The sequence below is a fragment of the Rhinolophus sinicus genome, chromosome X, assembly GCF_036562045.2.
Source record: "Rhinolophus sinicus isolate RSC01 chromosome X, ASM3656204v1, whole genome shotgun sequence".
NCBI classification, from domain to species: domain Eukaryota; kingdom Metazoa; phylum Chordata; class Mammalia; order Chiroptera; family Rhinolophidae; genus Rhinolophus; species Rhinolophus sinicus.
In genome coordinates this window covers 101987791-102012167 of record NC_133768.1, presented here as the reverse complement: position 1 = coordinate 102012167, position 24377 = coordinate 101987791, and positions in this window count along the sequence as shown.

The following is a 24377-nucleotide window of genomic DNA, read 5'->3' as shown; positions in this document are numbered from 1 at the left end:
AGTCATATGGTTCTCGACTTTTTCTGTCTGTAAATCATCAAAATTTATACTTCTAGCAACTTCATTTTCAATCAATGTAATTGAAAGAACCATTAGTCATTCTTGGTAAATGTAAGATGGCAAATCATTTTCGATAATTTCAAATTTAGAGAAGGGTCTTCCTGATGATGCGAGTGTTACTGGTGCTGATGAGAATATTTTATGGCCTGTGGTAACATTGGGATTAATATATCAATTTTAGTACATCTAGAGTTGATGATTCTCATGGAACAGTTTTTCTAAAAAGGTTTAACTCATTATACAAATCAGTTTGTTTAGATGTACATTTATACAATAGTATATTAATTTTTCCTCTGACATTTCCTGTAATTTGTGAGTTACACAATACACCAAAAGTGGCTTCTTGATTTGTATATTATTCAAAACACCTTTTTACGCATTCTATCATGGCATATTCAAATACAAGAAAATTAATTTAAAAATTGTCTTCCTCATTAATAATTGGTTCATCCGAAGCTTCATATAAAAAGTGTTATTTTCTGTTGAATAGAATGATTTTTAAATATAATGTCTCTTTCTAAACCTGTGGGTATTTACTTTGCAATGTTGCAGCAGTTTGCAAAACCAGAGATTCTAAACTGAAGAGTTCTAATAACTCCTTTATATATCCACTATTACAACGTCCATGTGAACACTGTTATTTTATAATAATTTACTGACAAAGTTTAATGCCTGAGTTCGAGCAGGGCTTGTCCCCGCATTCACCCATAGGGACAGACTCCAGGGACAGACAGGCAAGCCCATCTCCCATTGCGAGCCCATGCTTCCCATGATGGAGTCTCTGCTCTCTCCTGCAGCTACAGCTCCTACTACCAGGGCTGCCGCTTCTGCTGCTACTACCACCCACCAGCGACAGCACCAATAGGGACCCGGTTCCTAGCCTGCCTACCTTGGGGCTCCATGTACTCCAGACTGCACGAAAGGTCTATGTGTGTCCACATTACCTTCCATGCTTATGGACCTGAGCCCGCGAGTGCACACGCTACCTACCACTTAGCATATCTCCATCGTTCAGGTACATACCTCGTTGTCTTATCAGACCTCATTTACAAAACACAGATCAAAGATAACATTATTGGGCCAGCCCGGTGGCTCAGGCGGTTAGAGCTCTGTGCTCCTAACTCCGAAGGCTGCCGGTTCAATTCCCACATGGGCCAGTGGGCTCTCAACCACAAGGTTGCCAGTTCAATTCCTCGAGTCCCGCAAGGGATGGTGGGCTCTGCCCCCTGCAACTAAAATTGAACACGGCACCTTGAGCTGAGCTGCCGCTGAGCTCCCGGATGGCTCAGTTGGTTGGAGCCTGTCCTCTGAACCACAAGGTTGCCGGTTCGACTCCCGCAAGGGATGGTGGGCTGTGCCCCCTGCAACTAGCAACAGCAACTGGATCTGGAGCTGAGCTGCGCCCTCCACAACTAAGACTGAAAGAACAACAACTTGAAGCTGAACAGAACCCTCTACAACTAAGATTCAAAGGACAACAATTTGACCATTGTTCCCCAATAAAGTCCTGTTCCCCTTCCCCAATAAAATCTTTAAAAAAAAAAAAGATAACATTATTATACATTTTAAGAAGAAAACAGCAAAGCATTAAGACAAGTATGGAGCCCTTCTGGGAGTGGGGAGCTCATGTGACTGTGCAGATTGCACACCCAAGAAGATGGCCCTGGTGTCAGTCAGGCTTCTTGGGTACCTAACGTATCAGGTACACGCCATATATCTGGTTCCCACTCGTGGTATTTTTTCCAGCCTCTCCTAAATGTGCTCCACACAAGGAGAAACTTGGGAGTAGAAGTGACTGTTTCACTACCTAAATAATCGCTCACATCGTGTATGCCTTTGTATTTTCATATCCATTATCTCACCAGAGTGCCACAACCCACTGAGGGAGTGAGAGAAAGGATTATTGGCTCTAATTAATTAATCCTCACAACAATCCACAGTGGTTTGGAAGTATTTTTAATGCTGACAGATGAAGGCAGAGGTTAAGTGATTTTCCTGTCTACTTCACCAGGCTGTTGGAAAGATGGAAGTCAAAAAGGATTATGAAAAGGTTTTGTCAACAGTAAGGTAAAGAGCACATATAAGGTATTAGCATTATTCCTCCTTGAGAACGTCACATGGTAAGGACAGGGGAATTCAATTCAAGGTTACCTCTAACTAATCAAGATCTGGATTTATCAGGGAGATCACTTCATAGACTGTATAGATGCCTGACCAATTCGCTATACATTTGAAGCTTAAGTAGAATAGTATTGAATGCCAACAATAATTAAATTATCTATCTAAATTATATCTATCTATCTATCCACGGGATGTGGGGATGTGTAGCACAGCATAGTGTAGATAGTCAATGGACTTATAACAGCTATATACTATGTCAGAGGGGTAGTAGCTTGGGGCTTATCACTTTGTGAGGGGTGTAAATGTCTAACTATTACATTGCTTTGTATACATGAAGACAATGAAAAAAAATCTCATCTTGTAAGTGCTAAATCTTTCAGCTCCGGTGACCTAGCCAAATAACATAAGATCACTATACCTTAATCTAACCTTGTTCCCATGGTCTGAGTCCATTCAAAAGTTCAATTTGCTAGTTCCAGAAAAATATAATTATTCACCCAGCTAAAAAAATCTCAAGTCAATTAGAACATGAGTTAGAGAGCTATGAAAGAGAAAACAATACTCTCATCTGTTTGTAAAGTAAATAACATTACTACAAAACTATTGGTTAAAAAGGTAAACCATAAATAAAATTATGCAATTATGAGAACTCAAGGGCAATTAAAACATCACATGTCAAAAATTTGTGGGACACAGAGCAAACTTTAAGGCTTTAAATACATTTATCAGGAAACAAAATTTTTAAATGAGCTAAGCATTTATAGAAGAAAGAAAATAATACAGGTAAAGGAAAAAAATCAATGAAATGAAGAAAAATAGGAAATTGAAGATTAAAAAAACAGAAAGCTAGTTCTTTGAAAAAATAGTAAGATAGCCAGGCCTTAGGCAAGAATATTCTTTTAAGGAGGAGAGAGAGAGTTACACACACACACACACACACACACACACACACACACACACAATCTCTATGACCAAAAAACGAAAAAGAAAGAAAGAAAGCTCTGATAAAAGACCTAAAAATGATCTGAATAAATGGATAACCATTCCAGCATCTTGGATGGAACAACTTAATATTGTAAAAAGTCAATTTACCCCAAATTGATATGTAAGTTCAATGAAACTCCAATCAAAACTCTAGTTGCTTTCCAATTCACCCAGCACCATTTTTTGAAGAGGCTGTCTTTTCTCCATTGACTCTGAGTGCTCAACACACAATGTGATCTATAGATGATGTATTACAGAATTATACACTTGAAACCTATGTAACTTTACTAACCATTGTCACCCCAATAAACTTAAATTTAAAAAAATTTAGTTGCATTATTTGAGGAACCTGAGAAATTCACTCAAAAATTTACATGGAGAAATAAAAGTCCACGAAGAGCTAAGTCAACTTTCAAAAATAAGAACTAAGAGATAGGAATGTTCTACTATATATTAAGACATACTAAAAATCTAGAGCAATTTTTTTTAATGTGTGATACCCTGATTGTGGTCTTCAAATATCATTTCTCACTAAACAAAACCAGAGCTCCTTAGAAAAATAGCTGATTGCAGGCCCAAGGCAGAAAATAGTCAAGATAAACCTGGAACATTTTGACCTGCCCTATAGGAAGGATACCGTCCAAAACCACTAAGTCATGCTGAAAGGACCCACCCAGGAGCCAACTTGAAGAGTCTCCCAATGACCAAAGCACATCAAATATGTTTAAAACCATGTGTTTATGTTTAATACCCACAGCAATATTTAAAAATGAAACAAATAAAAAAAAAACCAATTGGCCACCTTAGAAGATGTCAGTAAACCAACTCACTATTTTGAAAAGATATAAATAAAGGGAAAGAACACAATTTTTATTCTGATTTTCTAAGATGAATTGTACCATTGAGTAATCAAGTAGAGTAAATAGGGGGATAGTTCTCTTAATAGAAGTATTCAGCTAATAAATGGAGAAGAATTGAAACAATGAAAATGTCATTATTTTTGAATTCCTCAATTCCTATCTGGCTACTGATCATCACAAAAAGAAAGATAACTAAGCACCTTGATGGAAGAAAACACCATCATTTATGAAGTAGTCTTCTCAAAAATCCCAATCTGAATCTGATCAAGCCTCTAGATCCCACCATGGATTTATAAGAAACACGGAAAACAGAGGAACATATTGAATAACACTATCGGGATGCAGTCTGCAAAATCAAGACTGGGAAAGTTTACAGGACAAAGAATCAAATTTCTTCGTTAAATACTTGTAAAATGCAAGGGGAACAAAGGAGATGAAGGGGAGAATTGATAAATTATAATAACTTAAGAGACATGTCAATGAATCACACTTTATTTGGATTCTGATTCAAACTATTAAAAACTACAAGACACATTTATGAAACAATTGGGAATTTGAACGCTGATAATGGCATTGGGATCATTTTTGTTTTAATTTTGTAGCTTTTAGAGATACATACTGAAATATTTACAGATAAAATATGTTTTGGACTCTTCAAAATAATACAGAAGGTGTGAAGAGTGGGTGGAATATAGATTTTCAAAGACTGACCATAAGTTTATAATTATGGAAGTTTGGCAATGGGTACATGGGAGTTCATTATATTAATATTAATCTGTCTAGTTTAGTTTTGTATATGTTTGATATTTCCCTTAATCACAAAATATTTAAAACAGTATGATACTCGAAACAAGACTATACAAATTAATCAATGGAAAAAAGAGAAAGATCAGAATCAGACCCATTTATATATATGAATTTCATTTAGCATTTCATTTCAGTCATTAAAAATTAATGGGGAAATGATGAGTTGTTTAGTAGATGTTGGGAGAAAAACAGACTCATTATATGGAGAAATATAATCCAGAATCCTCACTTAACATCATGTACAAAAATAGAATCCAGATGGATTAAAAACCAAAACGTAAAAGGTAAAAACCATAAAATTAATGGGAAAAAAGAAGAATATCTTTATCACTTAAAACTGGAGAAGGATTAAAAAATTCTTCAAATGCATAAAATATAGGTCAAAAATGATTAATTTGATTATATAAAAATTAAGGACTTATGTTTAATGAAGGACAACAAATAACAGTTATCAAATGAGAGACTTAGAGGATACAATGTTGAAAACCAAAATGGACTGATAGCTAGAATATTCAATGAACTCCTTCTCATTAATCTGAAAAAAGACAACCCAATAGAAAAATAGTCAAATTTTCAGAAGAGGAAGTACAAAATGCTAATATAATGAGATACTCAAACAGACTGGTGATTTTAAAATGCAAATTAAAACAACATTATAGTAGCACTTTATACCTATTGACAAAAATCAGAATACTGGATTCTGCCAAGTATTGGCATTGATAAGGAAAACTGAAATATTTATGCATTTTCTGATGGGATCTTAAAATGTGTATACCTGTGATGTGCTTACAAATGTTTAACAACCATCTCTCCAGAGGAAAAAAAGATATGTATATATAAAATTGTTTTTATTATATATATAAAAGTACATATACTATGTATATTTGTGTGTATACACTATAGTTTACCATAAACTTTATTGATATCAAGGCATATAGCATCCAATTTACAAATAATAACAAAATACACAATACTCTTTATTGTAATTTCCATATAATCAATTGATGTTCACAGGATGCTTTTGTTGATATTTGCCAAATTCTTGTATCTGTCACCAGCCTCTGCTTGCAATTGAAGAAGGAGTGTAGTTTTGATATCAATGTTAGTTAATTAATATTTTAGTAGATGTTAAGAAGACAAAAGTGAAACAATGAACACGTATATATGTTTGTCAATGACATGAACAACTTCTTTGCTGAATCAGATAATAGTTTTCAAATATTGGAGGAATATGTCCTCAAGTGTTTTTCATCTATTCACGCTATAACAGCTACAGATCCAATATACTTTTAAATTTAATAGTATTACTAATATTTTCTTTATCACTTTCCTAAATCTAGACAATCAACAAAACAATAAATTAGGGATCATTAAACTTTTTCGGTTAAGGCCCATACAGTAAATGTTTTAGGTTTTGTGAGCCATACGATCTCTGTCACAACTATTCAACTCTGCTGTTGTAGCACGAAAGCAGCCATATATATTAGGTAAATAAATGGGCAAAAATAGGCAGTAGGTTGGGCAACTGTAGTTTGCCAACCCCTACAATAAGTCAAACCCTAATTCTGGCATTTGCTGATGTTTGCTACTAATGTGATGTCACGGAACATGAAGTTGGGAAGAGATACACAGTGCATGCCATTACACAGTACTCCTACATTACAAATGGAATAGACATAAATGACTTTAAAAGCAAAAATAATTACGCAATATAGTAAAATAATTAGGAAATGATGAGTTTTGAGTATGTATTAGCTTTCATTTTGATATAATTTATCTAATTGTAATTTTATATAATTTAACATATAATAATGACCGTGTTTAACAATCAACTTTGCACAACTCCTACAAATTAACCAGCTTTTGTGAGCCTGTATGAATAAGCTGGTAGAAATTCTTGAGAAGAATCTGCTTCCAGCCATGATGGAATAACTACAACTAGATTAGCCCTCTTGCTATGAACATTTAGAAAATGGTACAAAATATACGAAACAAAGTTTTAGTCACTGGTCAACAGGCAGTGCAAGACTGTGATCCCTGCAGGAATACAGAAGAGATACCAAATAACCCCCATAATTACCTTGGATTTCTTACATGGAGGCAGTATGTGGACCACAATGGAGGGGTTTGGGAGGGAGAATGCAAGTAGAGCAAGAAGGCTTGCTGATTTAAGGAGACAGAACTCAGAGTTCTATGAGGTTGAGCAGTTGGAATTTGTGGGACAGAGTACTAGAAAACGGAGTTACACAGAAAACAACTTCGGAACTCTACATTGGGAGAAAGTATAAGAACGAGCAATAACTAGGGTGGATGGGTGGCTCAGTTGGTTAGAGCGTGAGCTCTGGGCAATGGGGCTGCCGGTTCGATTCCCACATTGGCCAGCGAGCTGCAACCTCTGCAACTAGAACGAAGTCAATGAACTGCCGCTCAGCTCCCAGGTGGCCAGATGGCTCAGTTGGTTGGAGCACAGGCTTTCAACCACAAGGTTGCTGGTTGGACTCCTCGACTCCCGCAAGGGATGGTGGGCTCCATCCCCCACAAATAAGATTGAACACGGCACCTTGAGGTTAGCTGCCGCTGAGCTCCCAGATGGCTCAGTTGGTTGGAGTGCATCCTCTCAACCACCAGGTTGCCGGTTCGACTCCTGCAAGGCATGGTGGGCTGCACCCCCTGCAACTACCAATGGCAACTGGACCTGGAGCTGAGCTGTGTCCTCCACAACTAAAATTGAAAGGACAACAACATGACTTGGAAAAGTCCTGGAAGTACACACTGTTCCCCAATAAAGTCCTGTTCCCCATCCCCAATAAAATATTTTTTTAAAAAAAGAATGACCAGTAACTAAAAGCTGAAGAATTTCCAGAGTTCATACAGACTGGAGAGCCATTTGATTTCTGAACAACCAGAAGAAAGAGTCTTCACTGAACTTTCGCAGAGTAAGCAGAGAATCCATAAAGGTAACACTTTAGTAGTAAAGGTAAATTAGGCCTAGAGTAAAGGTTATTTTAAACACTCTAACAGAGTTTAAAAACAAGCCTTGAAATGATTGAGGAGATACACAAGTTAAATTGACTGCATGACGGAACAAAGTCCAAGACACTTTTAAAGAACACACAAAATCTAGCACTCAACAACATAAAAATCCCACTATCAAGCAACCCATTAAAATACCAGACATATCAAGAAGCAGGGAAGTAAATAAATAGAAATAGACTCAGAGATGACAGAGACAAGGAATTAGCAGTCAAGAACTTTGAAACAGTTCTCATTACCATGTTTCCCCGAAAATAAGACCTAGCCGGACCACCAGCTCTAATGCATCTTTTGGAGCAAAAATTAATATAAGACCTGGTATTATATTATATTACACCTGGTATTATATTATATTGTATTGTATTATATTATTATATTATATTATATTATATTATATTATATTATATTATATTATATTATATTATATTATATTATATTATATTATATTATATAAGACCCAGTCTTATATTATGTTAAAATAAGACTGGGTCTTATATTAAGTTTTGCTCCAAAAGACACATTAGAGCTGATGGTCTGGCTAGGTCTTATTTTCAGGAAAACACGGTAGTATGATCAAACATGTTTTTAAAATATGAACATAATGAGAAGAGAAATGGAAGATATTAAAAAGACCAAAATGGAATATCTAAAACTGTAAAATACAATACCTGCAATGAGAAGTTCTCTGGATTTAACACCACAGAAGAAAAGATCAGTGAACGTTAAGACATAGCAATAGAAACTATCCAGACTGAACCACAGAAATAACTAAAAATAATAATAATAAAACCATTTCTGACCTATAGAACAATACCAAGGAGCTGAATATACATGTATTTAGAATACCAGGAGAAGAGAGGGAGATTGATGGAGAAAAAAAATATCTGAGGGGAAAAAAATGGCGAAATTTTTTTTCAAATGTAATAGAAGCTCTAAAGCACAGATTGAAAGGCTCAAAGAATCTCAAACAAGCTATTTACAATGAAAAACACACCAAGGCACATCAAAATCTAATTGGTGAAAACCAATTATAATGAGAAAATCCTAAAAGTATCCAGGAAGAGAAAATACATATTATACACATGTATGAAAACAATTGCAGATTATACAATAGAAAACACGCCAGTCAAAAGAAAATATGACCCATTCTCAAAAGAAAATATAATCGATGGAGACTGACTCCAACATGACCCAGATGTTGAGATTATCAGGCAAGAATTTTAATGCATCTGTTATCACTATGTCCAATTCAGTAAAAGACAGAGAAGATACACATTTTCAAGGTATTTCAGGACAAGATGGCAGAGTAGGTAAATGCTGTGCTTGCCTCCTCTCACAACCACATCAAAACCACAACTAAACTACAGAATAAATGTTCTTGACAATCGCTTGAAGTCTAGTTGAACAGAAGTCCTATAACTAAGGAAATACAGAAGAAGTCACATTGAGACTGGTATAAGAAGCAGAGACACAGAATGGGCTTGTCCCACATCCACGTGTGGTAGTTAAAAATCAGGAGGGATATCCCGATTGAGGAGGTCCCTCCTGAGGAGAGAGGGGTCCCAGCCCCACACCAGACTCCCCAGTCCAGGGTTCCACTGCCGGGGAGAGAAGTCCCCATAACTTCTGGCTGTAAAAACCAGCAGAGATTGTGACTGCATGAGAAGAAGGGCAGCTGGAGTCCTAGGCACTCCTCTTAAATGGCCCTCCTCTTAAACGGCCCTCACATGGACTTACTTGCTGATGGAATCACTTGCTCTGAGCTTCAGCACTGGGGCAGCAGTTCAAAAGGTACCAGGGACATTCAGGGAGGAACTGAATTGTCTGGTTTCCAGGTGAGGACTGGAGGGGCAACTTTTTCCCAGACAGAAGTGCTGGCAGAAGCCATCATTCCTTTGTTAAGCTCTCTCCCCATCCAGCTTGCCGACACAAGCAGCCACCATAGCTGAGTCTCTGTCAACTTGGCTAACATCTTTCACCTGCCTGCCCTAGTTATTCCCTCAAGACCCCGCCCTACCTAACTTTCAGGCACACCTAAGCCACTTCCAGTGGCTTTTCCCTATAAACGGACCCCTTGGCTCATGCTGTGGACTTTCCTAAAATCTCTCAAAGGTTCACAAAACCCAAACAAGCAGCATCTGGCTTGAGCATGTCCCATACCTCCGGCTAAGCAGCCCCAAGCCTGGCACTAGCAGCAGCTGGCCTTGGTTTGAGGCTTGGCCTCTCAAGGCACCTCCAAACACAGCAGGGAAGTGGCCATCTCCTGATTGCTTTGTGGCTCATGCCAGGTGGCCCTAGGTTAGGCACTGGCTGCACTTGAACTTGGCCTGCAGCGGTTCCCCTCCCAGGAGGGCTGGCACACCTTGTGGCTAGCTTGGGACCAAGCCGCCTCCAAGGATGACACACACAAAGATCAAGCTGGGCAGGCACCAGAGCCCACTAAAGCAAACCCTGCTCTGTAGGGTCAGCCCCTATACAACAGCTCCTCCACTGTAGTCATAGCCAGTCCTCACAACCAATCATCAAAATGTCACTGACATGCAAACAGCAATCAAGTCTCAATTACAACAGGGGGGAACACACAAGCCGCACAAGGGACACATCTGGAGTATCCGGCTCTGGTGATCAGGGAGACTGCACCACTGGGCCCCACAGGACACCTACTACACAAGGCCACTCTGCTAAGACCGGGAGACATAGCAGCCCTACCTAGAAACAAACACAAGGAGGCAACCAAAATGGGGAAACAAAGAAACATGTTCCAAATAAATGAAGAGAACAAAGCTCCAGGAAAAGAACTAAACAAAAGGGAGGCAAGCAATCTACCAGATGCAGAGTTTAAAACACTGGTTATAAGCATGCTCAATGATCTCAGGGAGAACTTCAACAAAGAGATAGGAAACACAAAAATGGAGTTAGAAATAATAAAAATGAACCAGTCAGAAATAAAGAATACAATAAGTGAAATGAAGAATACATTAGTGGGAATCAACACTAGATTAGATGAAGCAGAAGATGAAATCAGCAATTTAGAAAATAAGGTAGCAGAAAGCACCTACTCAGAATATCAAAAAGGAAAAAGAATCCAAAAAAATGAGGATAGTTTTTTGGATCGATCTGGAGGGTATTGTGCTGAGTGGAGTGTCAGACAGAGAAAGACAGGTGCAATATGATCTCACTTATATGTGGAATCTAAAGAACAGAATAAACAAACAGAACAGAAACACACTCATAGATACAGAGAACATTTTGATGTTTGTCAGATGAGGGGCTGTTTGGGGGCTGGGTGAAAAAGGAGAAGGGATTAAGAAGTACAAACTAGTTGTCACAAAGTAGTCATGGGGATGTAGGGTATAGCATAAGGAGTATAGTCAATAATATTGTAATAAATATGTGTGGTGTCGGATGGGTACTAGATTCAGGGTGATAGATCGGAGGGAGTTAGGATGACAGGGTAAAAAACGTAAAGGGATTAAGAAGTACAAATTGGTAGTTACAAAATAATCATGGGGATGTAAAGTAAAGCATAAGGAATATAGTCAATAATATGGTGATAACTATGTATAGTGCCAGGTGGGTACTAAAATAGTCAGGGAAATTATTTCTTAAATTATATAAATGTCTAACCATATGCTGTACACCTGAAATTAATATAAAATAGTATTGAATGTCAACTGTAATTGAAAAATTAAAAGGGGGGGGAGATGAAGGGGAATAAGAGGTCCAAATTTCCAGGTATAAAACAAGTAAGTCATGGGGATGTAATGTACAGCATAGGGAACATAGTCAGTAATATTGTGATAGTGTGGTACGGTGTCAGATGGTTGCTGGGCTTATCATGGTGATCACTTCTTTAGGCATATAAATGTTGAATAACTATGGTGTACACCTGAAACTAATATAATATTGTACGTTAGCTATATTTTAATAAAAATCTTTTTTAAAAATATAGGAAATCTCAGGAGAGAAATAGAAACTATAAAAGAGAATCAAATGTAAATTCTAGAACTGAAAATAAAATATCTGACATTTTAAAAATCACTCAATAAGCTTAACAGTAGAATGGAAATGACAGAGGAACGAAGAGTCAATGAACTCGAAATCAGACCAACAGGAATTATCAAATCTGAAGAATAGGGGGTAAAGAGATTTTTTTCAATTATTAAAATTTCAGGGACCTCTGGATCGATTCATATATTTAAAAAAATCTAACACAGGTGTAATTAGAGTTCCAGAAGAAGACAAACGGAGACTGTGCATAAAGAATATTTGAGGAATAGTGGCTAAAATACCCCCAAATACTGTAAAGACATACATTTACAGAGCTAAGATGCTAAGAGAAACCCCAAAGAGGGTAAATATGAAGCCATTTGTATTCCTTAGTCACAGTGTAGTAATACTGGTATCATTAGTTTGCAACATACATATATACACATACACACCTACACATTCACACATATAATATCATAGAGAAAATAGCAAAGAGATATGAATTAAAAATCAAAGGAATGAACTGAAAACCCTGTAATCTTCCATTTGAATTGGAAACATCAGTATGCATTCAGGATTCATTTTTCTCTTTCTAAAAACCGCCTGGTTCCTAGTTCTGCTTGCTGTAAAGACCTAGAAATAATGACACCCCAGTAGTAATGAACAACCCTAACACAGATAGTCATCGTTAAAGGAGCCAAGTCTCCTTGAAAAAATGACTGATCCTAGGTTACAGCAAGAAATGTTCAAGATGAGTCTGTAACATCTTATTTTTCTGGTAAGCAAGCAAGCTATCAAACACAAATGAGCTCTGTCAAAACAAACCAAAAGTCAACTTTGAGGCTCCCACTGGCCAAAAATGAGACAATTTGAACATTTATAAAAGCAATGACTTCAACAGACTGAAAGACAGTAATTCATAATACTTTTTAAAATCTCACTCTCACCATTGTAGTTTACTAGGGCACATACCTATTATTTTGAAAATTGTTAAATAAAGGGAAAGAATGAAGCATCTATCATATCTTTCCTATAAGAGTATGAACTTCATTTCAGGGTAACAAATAGTTGACAAGAAAAAGTCCTTTCTGGAAAAATTCTTGCTAATAAATGCAGAAAGGATGACAGACTTAGAAAGTGACCATTTCACAGCCCTTATAAAATAATGGATCTAATAAATGATCATCACTAATTGTTAAACAATTAGGGGAAATGTTGATGGGGAAATTTATAACTGATAGATCAAGCTGCCAACACCTAAACCCACTGATTAATCTCAACATCACAAAAGTTAGACAACCAAACAATAATAGGAAATATACCTTACCAACTATGAAATTATTTTGCCAAATAATAATAATATTAATCATTTTTAAAATGTAAATTTAACCTAATCAAGCCTTATAGCTAGATGCCTAATTACAGGAAATATGAGATATAGAGGAACCAGTTAGACAGCACCAACAGATGTAATCAGCCAAATACAGTGTATGGGAAATTCTAAAGAAAAAAATAAAATGGTTTATTCATCAAATAAGTGCCATAAAAATGGAGGGAGAGTTGCTATAAGCGAGAGCGAGAGAGAGCACGAGAGAGCGAGAGAGAGCGAGAGAGAGCGAGAGAGAGCGAGAGAGAGCGAGAGAGAGCGAGAGAGAGAGAGAGCGAGAGAGAGACTTAAAGAGACATACCAACCAAATACAATGTGTAGACCCTGTTGGGACCCTAATTCTAACAAACCAAAGGTAAAAACAAAAGAAAACATTTTTTATACAAGCAGGGAAATTTGAACATGCAGTGTAAGATATTATTAAGGAAGTATTACTTATTCTATTGTATGTGGAATGATATTGTGGCTGTGTGTGTGTGTGTGTCCGTACTGTTATCCCAGTGGCAACTCATGCCAGGGCACCATCTTGCCCTAGCAGGGTGAACTTTTAAAGGAACGAGTTAGCCAACTCCTCGGCAAAAATTATCTTTGGTTACATAAATCATTAGGTACTATTTTGTTGGGGAACCTTATAGTGGATGGATCAGGCTGCCACTGTTACCGACTGAGCAATCTTAGCATCTCCAAAATAGGACAATTAAACATGATGTGCCACCAGAGTTGATGGAACAGGACATAACACAATGTTTGGCAAAGAATAAGTGCTCAATAAAATGTTGTTAAAAGTGGGCTCCCCTCATGGTTCTCACCCCACCCTTCTACTCCACCAGCTCTCTGCTGCTTAAATGCTTCCCTCTGGAGCATGTTAGAACTCCCTCAGTTCAAACTTAGAACCACCAGCGGTCTCCTTTATAACACTGCTGCTACAGCAGCTGTCATTCCCACCACTTCCATTGCCGCAGCTACAACAGACTCTGATTCTGCTCCAATGACCCAGAGTTATCTCTTTTCTTGCTCCATGTAGAAGCAGACTTTTTCCTTCCCAGCATGACAGCCCTCTCAATGCACCTTAGGAGGGTTGGCCCAGAAGTGGTCATGGGCCCTTTAATGCCTCTTCAGGTGGACAGCTCCATGTATCAAGGAAGAACTGATGCCATATAGCCAAGCGAGGAGTAGCTGCTTCCTTGTGCGTCATCATGGGCTCTGCCGTCTCTACAGATCAGCTCTATATAGGTCATCACACAGCTCTTGGCCCCTTCAATTCTCTCCCACCTCAGTCCGACTTCCTGAGGAACCTCCTTCATCACCGGCCCCTCCTGTGTGCTTGGTAAGAGGAATGGGGGAGTTGTTCATCTTAGTGTCCTTGGAACCCGGATATCAATGCTGAAAACCCCTTTATTGCTTCTGGGTGGGGGGTAGGGGCGGCGGCTTAGGGACCTTTATAAAAAAGAACCCCCTAGGGATCTGCCTCCACATCACAGAATTCCAGAGCTCTGGATACAGATAGGCCCATCCAGGACACTCCCTACCCACAGAGAAATGAAAAGCCATCTCTTTCTGGAACAAAAATGAAACACAACAGGAGGAGGCAGCAAGCACAGGCAGTGTTAATAATGAAAGGGAAAAGCTGAGCAAGCAAATTAAGGCCTTTTCTCTGAAAAGTAAAGCCAGGCAGAGGTACCACAAGAGCTTCTGAAGCTAAAGCAGCGATTAACACCCAAAATGGAGCCTGAACAAGAGCTGAGCACAGCAGCACAAGATTTCAGCCTCCAATAAAAAAGTTTAGGGTGAGCGAAGGACGTTTTTGTACTTAATCCTGGTAAGGAACATCAGTTAGATAAGGCAGAAATTTTAAGCATAGTTCTATCATCAAAGTAATTTCTTTCTTTATTTAGACAGCTAGATAGACTATAGAAATGTACATATGTGTACATTTCCATAGTCTGTCTATCTAGAAATGTACATGTGTGTACATTTCTATAGTCTAGCTTTCCGTTACTTGTTTAAATCAGAGTTTGCATTATTGCTTTTGAGAGCTTATTGTTGCTTTTCCAGAAAAAGCTCTGACTGACGACATCACGTGCGAGCTTCCTTCTCCTTAGTTCTTATTTAGGGATAGTCCTCAGGACCTAGCCGCAAAGCATCACTTTCCCTTGGTTGTAGATACCCAGATTGCAGCTCTTTTACTCAGAAAACAAACCAAACTGATATAAAGGCATATGGCACCAGGACCAAACCACCAGTCAATGAAGAGTAAAGTGATTCACATGCATGTTGTCCTCTCCAAACGATCTGGCAAAGTTAGATTAATCTCCCCAAGGTAAATTATTATGCCTGCTCCCATCCCACACACCCCCAAACTGATAAAGTGTCCATTTGGAATCTTTTCACAGACAGAATATAGTCTGGTTTATTTTTTATTTGTTTAGCAAACTCTTGATAGTACTTTGTGTGTGCCAAACACTACAATGAACCCACCATAAATAGATATTAATTCATTTAATTTAACCAGGAACGCTTTGTAGGAAGCATGCAGCTACTGCCCCCTGATCCCATCCACAATAGCCCCCTTCCACGAAGCTTGTGTGTATGTGTTTTAGGGAGGCAGGGGTATACGTACATTGCCATTAAATCAGACCCCCAGTTTAGCTCTAATAAACACTTGGCAGATAGAAAATTTTTCAAAGGCTATTTATTAAGCTCCCCAAATCCTTTGGGTGCTGTATTGGGCACTGTAATTGCAGAAAACATTTTCGACTCTGCTTCTTTTCTGACGGCCTGGCTGGGAGGCCCAGCGAATGGGCCGGGGTAACCACTCTTCATTTCCCTGGGCCATTGTAACCCTAATGAGATCCATTCGGATTGCAATTAGAACAGTACAGCAGCAGGTGAAGCCATATGGAGTGTGGTCATCTCGAAGCAGGAGCTGAAAAGGGGCTTTTGTCTACCCAGCTCTGCACTTGCCTTTTCTAAAATCAGGTCCCACCTGGTCCCGCCAACAGCCCTGTAAGAAATGGGAATTGTCTGAAGGCTGAAGCTTCGATCCATGCCCACATGACAAATAAGAAAACAATTGTAGAGTGCCTACAGTATGCCAGGTGCTGTGCTAGGCTTTTTCTCATGTCATGTCATCAACCTCTCAGTGAGCCTAGCTATCGTGAGCAACACCCTACTGAAAGTAAAGCCTAGAGAGGTCGTTGGGCTTGCCCAAAGTTGCACAGCTGGAACGCCACAGCACCAGGATGGCCATGACAGCACCAAACCTCCTCACTTGAACCCATAAATGTTTTCTATTCGAAGGGGAAGTTGCCATTGAAATCTTAAACTTTCTGAATTTTTTTTCATTGCTTGACTTGGATACACAGATTTTCTTTTCCTTTTTTAATGAAAGTTTATTAGGGTGACAATGGTTAGTAAAGTTAACATAGGTTTCAGGTGTACAATCTGTATTGCATCATCTATACATCACATTGTGTGTTCACCAACTACAGTCAGTTCTCCTTCCATCACTATATATTTGACCCTGTTTACCCTCATCTACCGGATACACAGATTTTCATAAAAAATTCCTTTTTCCAGAGGGTCCCTTAGCTCTTTTTTCACCATATTGTGTGATAACTGACTTGGCTGGGGGGAAGCTGCTGACTAGATAGAAGCCGCCACAGCCCACATGCCCTTGGCATCTTCCATTCGGAGAACTGGAAGGTGGAGGGAAGTGGGGGACAAGAATGGATGGGTTGGAAATCAGATCCCCCAAATCATATATATCATCGTGGTTCTTACACTGCTCACTAGGACTACCTCCCCACCCCACCCCCCAATATAGGCTGGATAAACTGAGGTATGAAAATCTCTTTCACTGCATGTAATGAATTATTTTTATTGGAACCACAGCACCTCTTCCTTTCCCTCCCCCTTCCTCTATTCTCTGCTCTCCCCATATCTCCCCCCACCATGGCTAACCCAGCCAATAGGATAGATAAAGGAAACTTAGAGTCCGCAGTTCAGGGTCACGTCGGTCTATTAAAGCCTAACAAAGAGTAAAGCTTTATGCTGGAGAAAACAGGTTTACCTTGAATTTGTGAATTGAGAGGCTTTTGAAGGAGCCAGAGAAAACCTTTAATATTAGACAAACCTATTATTCCATAGGCAGCAATAAAACTGTATTTAATTCTAGGTGGCCACATGGCCTAACATACTAACCCTCAAAAGAATGTGCACTAGGCAAAGAAAGGAGCTTAGGTTCTAATTAGAGGATTTAATTATTGAGTATAAACACCAAGAAATAACAGGATTTGTATTTAATGTGTATTTGTGTGTAAATATGTAAAATGATTTATAGGAAGATCAATTATTTTCTAAAATAGAACAACTGACTCTTCTCAAGGCCTGTGTGAATTCCTATCATCAAGGGAACTCAGGCCTCCCACGTGCCTCCAGAAAGCATGTAACAACTTGCCTGGCTTTCTGCCTGAGCAGCCCCCACCCGGAAGCACTGTCCCCACATCCAGGCTCAGCCCTTTTCAAAGCTCAGAACCAGTGTCACAGCCCCTAGTCATGGTGGCCTTAAAGCACCCCCTTTGATCTTTGGTGGACTTGGCTTTTGCTGTCAAGCCTGCTGACCTTGTGCCCCTGTACTAGGAACTGGCCTTCCATTTACTGTCAACACTACACCCCAAATTTCTGCCATTGATCCTGTACCTGGATCTCCATTCTGAAACCTTGGCCCTTAGTCTCAGTCTTGACCTGCTCAGTACTTCAGTCTGGAATCTGAGAGAACAAAGCAGAGCATGAGTAGTCTCCTCCTGCAGGGAGAGATGCCCGCCCTCAAACCCCAGGCCAGAGCCTGGACCCTGTCTGTATGTTGGCAGCCTGCCATCCTGAACCTGTCACCATGCTTCTCTGATGTTGTGCTCTGCCTGGCTCATGGCAATCCCTTCACCCCCATTTCACTACCACATTCACCCCAGGTAGGCAAGCTTGGTTCAATGTCAGCAAACTCCTCTGATCCTGGCCTGGACACTTGCCTCTCCTAAATCTCAACCTCCAGTAGAATCATTTAGCAGTGCCACTGGCATGCCCAATCACCTGGCTATAGGCACTGGTGCCAGTTAGGTATTTCTGGGTGCTAATATTGTCTGCGGTTGTTTTCCTTTTTTGTATTTGCCTGTGTTCTCAAAGTTTTATTACGTGAACATACATTATTTTTATTTTTAGACAATATAGGGAGTGATTTTCTTTTTTTAATGAACCAACAAAAGTTAACAGGTATCTACCTGTAATCATAAAGTAGCATGATTTGTAACACCAGCCATACTATGTCACAGACAGGTGAGGATTGAATCTGGGATGCAACAAGAAGTGGACATCTGGCCAGAGCAGCAAAGTCAGAGGCTGCCAAAAGATGATAGGGAGAGGGAAGGGAAGCATAGTATTCTGGACTGAGGAGATACGGCCACAGCTGGCTGCAAAAAAAGGTCCCTACCGTAATTGAGACAGGGGTGAATGATTAGCCTGGTGTGCAGTAGGTCCTCACTTACCTTCATCAGTAGGTTACATGACTTTAACCAAAATGATGTACAACGAAACCAGTTTTATCATAGGCTAACTGATATAAACAAGAGTTAAGTTTCGGGGTGGCCGGATGGCTCAGTTGGTTAGAGCACAAGGTCTTAACAACAGGGTTGCCAGTTTGATTCCCACAGGTGCCAGTGAGCTGTGCCCTCCACAACTAGATTGAAGGATAACAACTTGGAGCTGATGGGTCCTGGAAAAAACACACTGTCCCCAATATCCCCCAACAAAAATTAAGAAAAAAAAAGAGTTAAGTTTCTATGGCATCTCATCAATGTTATAATAAAACAATATTGAACAAAACAACATTATTCTAGGACCTGCTGTACAGGACAAAAAGATAGTTCCATAGTAAGCAAGAGTCACAGTGGTGGTAGCAGTGACATAGCCTTATAGAGTGGCAAGGCATTAGCCCATGTAACCCAAGAGACTGTGCCAAGAAGTTTAAAAGTTAAAACTGGTGGTCTTCTAAGGAACAAAAGTACCCAAGTGGGGAGGGGAACCCCAGGAGTTTCACCAACTTAAGTGATAGAGGCAAGGCCCAGAAAGACTCGATGTAGTTTTCAGAGGGGGACCACATATATTTCACTAATTTATTTAAACTAATATTTATTGTCTGTCTCTGCCCAGCTTGAGTGTAAGCTCTACAAGGACTAGAATTTTTAACTGTTTCATTCACTATTGTACCACAGCCCCTAGGAACATGCCTACTGTGTTTCCCTGAAAATAAGACCTAGCTGGACAATCAGCTCTAATGCATCTCTTGGAGCAAAAATTAATATAAGACCCTGTCTTATTTTTACTATAATACTGGGTCTTATATAAATTTTTGCTCCAAAAGACGCATTAGAGCTGATTGTCCAGCTAGGTCTTATTTTCAGGGAAACACGGTACCATATTGTAGCATATTCAAAAACTATTTGTTGAATGAAGCAATTGCAGAGAAAAGTGTTAGTAATAGATGGGATAGGCCAAGTCCTGAGAACAATCAGAATGGGGGAAAAAAACTGTCCTTGCTTTTGAATCCCAAAGGGAACATGAAGGATTCCTTGTTAATTATTCAGTGTTCATCCCAGAGGGTATGATGGGTGTGGAGAGGACAGACAACAGGGTCAAGTGTGAGTAACACACCCATCTACATCTCATTAAGATAAATCAATTCTTGGGAATTCCCCAGAAAATAGACAGTCTTTCCTCTTAACTTCATGAGGTAACCCCAGACACCACATAATTTCAGGGTCATTCTGAAATTGTATTAAAAATTCCTGACACTACTGCTTCTGCGAACAGGTGGAAGAGAAAAAAAGGAAAGCAATGACTGAGACGCTATGAGCTGAGAAAGAGTTAAATATGGGCCTGTGAGTGACAACAGCCTGCCTCCTTCACCAGCCCAGATCCTGCTCTTGGGCTGCACCTGTCCACTGCGGAACAGAGGACGAAATACCCCAGTGTGCTCAGGGCCTCTCACAATGGCTCCCAATGCCAAGAGGCCTCTCCTCTATATTTCTCCCCTAATCCCAAACACTTGAAGGAAGTAAATGTAACCACAAAATGTTTTCCCCCTTCTTTTTGGGCTACCCCTCTCACCAGCATAATAAACAGGAAATGTCTCTAATGTTCCACCATCATCAGCTTCAGGTACTTTTCTGAATCTACCATTGCAGGCCTTTTCTGAATCAACAGAGAAATGCATACATATTTTTCCCCTTTCCATTTTCTTTCCCTGAGGTAGGATTAAGACTGCAGTTATCCCCAATCAAAAAATAGCAGCTTGAGAGACTATTTTTAGCCCCTGTAGAGAAATAGACTGTTTTCGACGTTGGGCCAAAATGTAGGGTCTCACTAAGGGGTTGAGCTGAGACTCATACTACCAAAGAGCAAGGAAAAGAGAAGAATGGCATTGTTTTAAACCATGGTTTACAATTATGAATGCTAGGTTGAGAGTGGAGACATTCTAAAAGGCCCAGCTACTCATCATTCTGGGCTAGATTTAAGACATAACGATGAAATTAGAGAGAGTATCTTGGTTTACGGGCGGAACTGTGGAATGCATACGTGGGAAACGGCAGGCATTGGCTGTGAGGTCACAAGGCCTGGCTTTGCCACAGAGATCTTGTGCAATATGTAACACTTGCAGGAAAAATGACTTTTATCTGAGCTCAGTGGATAGCCAACCTAGGGAAATTTTTTAAAGACAAAATACAACTTTACCTAAGAGAGCACACCTGAACTAGCAATAGACAAACCACCTGCTACCGAAGAGAAGTTGAAAAGTTGAATCCAAACATGGAAAATATCCAGGCTTTCTCACTCCAGATGAGTGAAAACATAGGCTTAAATAATCTATGTTAGCCAAAATAAAGTTGGTAGGCCCAGCTTCCATCACACTAAGAGAGTTTGTTCAATGAACTTAGCTGACAATCTAACAGTTGTGTTTGCGCTTGTAAACCTTCTAGCTGGATGACCCCAGACAAGTTAATAATCTCTCTGTGCCTTGATTTCCTCATCTATAAAAGGGAGGTAATAATACATAATTTCTAGGGATGGTGTAAAAATTAGCAATAATCTGTATAAAGCACCTAGGACATCATAGATAAGATAGTAGTAATGCTACAGTTATTATGTGATAGAAGTGATCAAGAAGGTAATTTTTACTCTCACTTCTGTCCTTGCCTTTTACCATTGCTATTTTGTGGAGTATTTGGAAGAATAAAAAAGTAAAAGAAGACGATTCAAATCACCACCATTCTATAATGACGAAAAACTACTGAAACAGGTGTAACCAAAAGTTATAAAAGAACTTTCAGAACCTACAGGTATATTTGAAGTGTAGCTGACATGGAGATTATGGAGAGCTAAGAGGTAGAAAAACAATGAGGTGGACACAGGCTCACGAGCTGCCCATAACCATGGCAGCAAATAGGAAAAGTATAATGCAAAAGCTCATCATGACTCAATGTGGCTTTTGAAGATGTGGAAGAAATGAGGAGAAAAAAAATAATTGGCTTTCTAGTAACAAGATTACTCAGTGATCTGTAGACACTCCATGTTTGCTGCTACCACTGAGCAAATAGCTCCAGTGAAAACTTCGCTGATGTGTTCCTGCCTCCTCAGAACCCTATTGCACCTCCTGGTCTCCCCAAGCATCCTTTACATGCTACCTTGGGTATCTCTTTTGCAGATCCATTTGATCGCCCAGAATTATAACCTCCTCTAGAGCAGGATTTAATCTTACACATCTTTATATTAAATGACCAATACAGGTAAAGTCCCTGGACTGTGTGGTGTGCTCAGCAAACGTGTTAATGTAATGAAGGACAAAAGAGCCATTGCTGTCCCAGTCTCTGATCATAATAGAGTTACTACCAATTCTCTGGCCAGTTCTTAAAATCATTTCCCCTTCCTCCTCCCTTTGTGGTCCACAAATTTCTGATCATGAGGCCCACCAACAAAAGAGATCAATAAGTAGATTGAATTCATGAAAGGCTCACATCCAAGATTCATGCCATCATACTCTTTCATCAGCATAGGGAACCTAGTTTTTAGCTTCCTGATGAAAAGTTAGGAGGTTGCCTGTGGTAAAGAATTCAAGGGGGGGTAGAAAATTTATCCCCATCATTGTACATCAGGAGCAGGGATAAAGAGGCTTCTCCCCTGACAAGCTTTGAAAATGGCATTATTACCAACAAATAATGAGACAGCTTACAGTATTAGTATGGACTAATGACGTTCAATCATAAAAGCCACATTGGTTTGCAATATGATGCATGGAAAACCATCATCAATAGTGCCTGTGAGGTGAGAAGTTGCTGATAGGATGGTATGCATAATACGGAAGGTAAAGCTAAATGAGGTGAGGAAGGGGAGTTATTTGAAGGCAGAGAAAAATAAAGACTTCAGAGCTACTTAAAAAAATAAGGTACTTGGGGGCTTCCATTCAAGATGGCAGAGTGGGTAAATGCTGTGTTTGCCTCCTCTCTTCACCACCTCAAAATTACAACTAAACTACAGAACAACCATTATTAACAATCACCTGAAATCTAGCTGAACAAAAGTCCTACAACTGAGGAAATACAGAAGAAGCCATGATGAAACTAGTAGGAGGGGTGGAGATGCAGAACAGGTTGGTCCCAAACCCACATGTGGCAGTTAAAAATTCAGAGGGATATGGCAACTGTGGAGGTGCCCCCTAAGAGCAAGGGGTCCCAGCCCCACACCAGGCACCTGAGCCCTGGGCTCAGGTACCAGGAAGAGAAGTCTCCACAACTTTTGGCTGTGAAAACCAACAGAGATTGAAGCTGAGTGAGATGGAGGCTGCTAGAGTCCCAGGCATTCCTCTTAAAGAGCCCACACACAGACTTACTCACTGATAGACTCATTTGTTCTGAGCTCCAGCACTGGGGCAGCAGTGCAAAAGGCACCAGGGACATATGGGGAGGAACTGAATTGTCTGGCCTCAGGGCAAAGGCTACAGAGAAAGCTTCCTCCCAGACAGAAGTGCTGGCAGAAGCCATTGTTCCTTTGTTGAGCCCTCTCCCCACCCAACTTGAAGACACAAGCAGCCACCATATCTGAGTCTACATCAACCTGCCTAGCACCGTTCACCCCACCCTGGTGATTCCCTGAGACCCTGCTCCACCTAACTTTCAGGTCCACGCAAGCCACTTCCAGTGTCTTTTCCATTCAAATTGCCAGTCTTGGCTCATGCTGTGGACTTTCCTAAAACCTCCCAAATGTTCACAAACCCCAAACAAGCAGCATCTGGCCTTGGTATGCCCCCTACATCTTGCTAAGCAGCTCCAAGCCAGACACTAATGGCAGCCAGACTCAGTTCCCAGCTTAACTTCTCCCAGGCACCTCGAGCACAAGTGACAATCATCTGCAGATCACTTTGTAGCATGTACCAAGTGGCCCTGGGCAGGGCACAGGCAGCAGCTGACACTGATCTGCACCAGAGCAGCTCCCAAGAGGCCCAGAACCAACAAACCTAGTAGCCAGCTTCAGACCACATCAGAGTACCATCAAACTACATCCACAAATGACATACTCAAAGGGAAGACTGGGCAGGCACTAGAGCCCCACTAAAGTGAATCCCGCTTCATAGAGTGAGCCCCTGCACAAAAGCTCCTCCACGAGAGTCACGGCCAGTCCTTGTGACCACTCAGGCTGAGGGTCAGTCCCTCCCATTGACATGCAAAGAGCAATCAAGACTCAACTAAAACAGGAGGGCACACACAACCCACACAATGGACACACCAGGCTCCGGGGACCCAGGACACTATGCCACCAGGACCCACAGGACACCTGCTACATAAGGCCACTCTACCAAGACTGGGAGACATAGCATCTGTACCTAATACATAGAAACAAACATAGGGAAGGAACCAAAATGGGAAGACAAAGAAACATGCGCCAAATGGAAGAACAGAACAAAACTCTAAAAAGAGCTAAACAAAATGGAGACAAGCAATTTACCAGATGCAGAGTTTAAAACACTGGTTGTAAGGATGCTCAGTGATCTCAGTGAAAACTCCAACAAAGAGATAGAAAACATAAAAAAT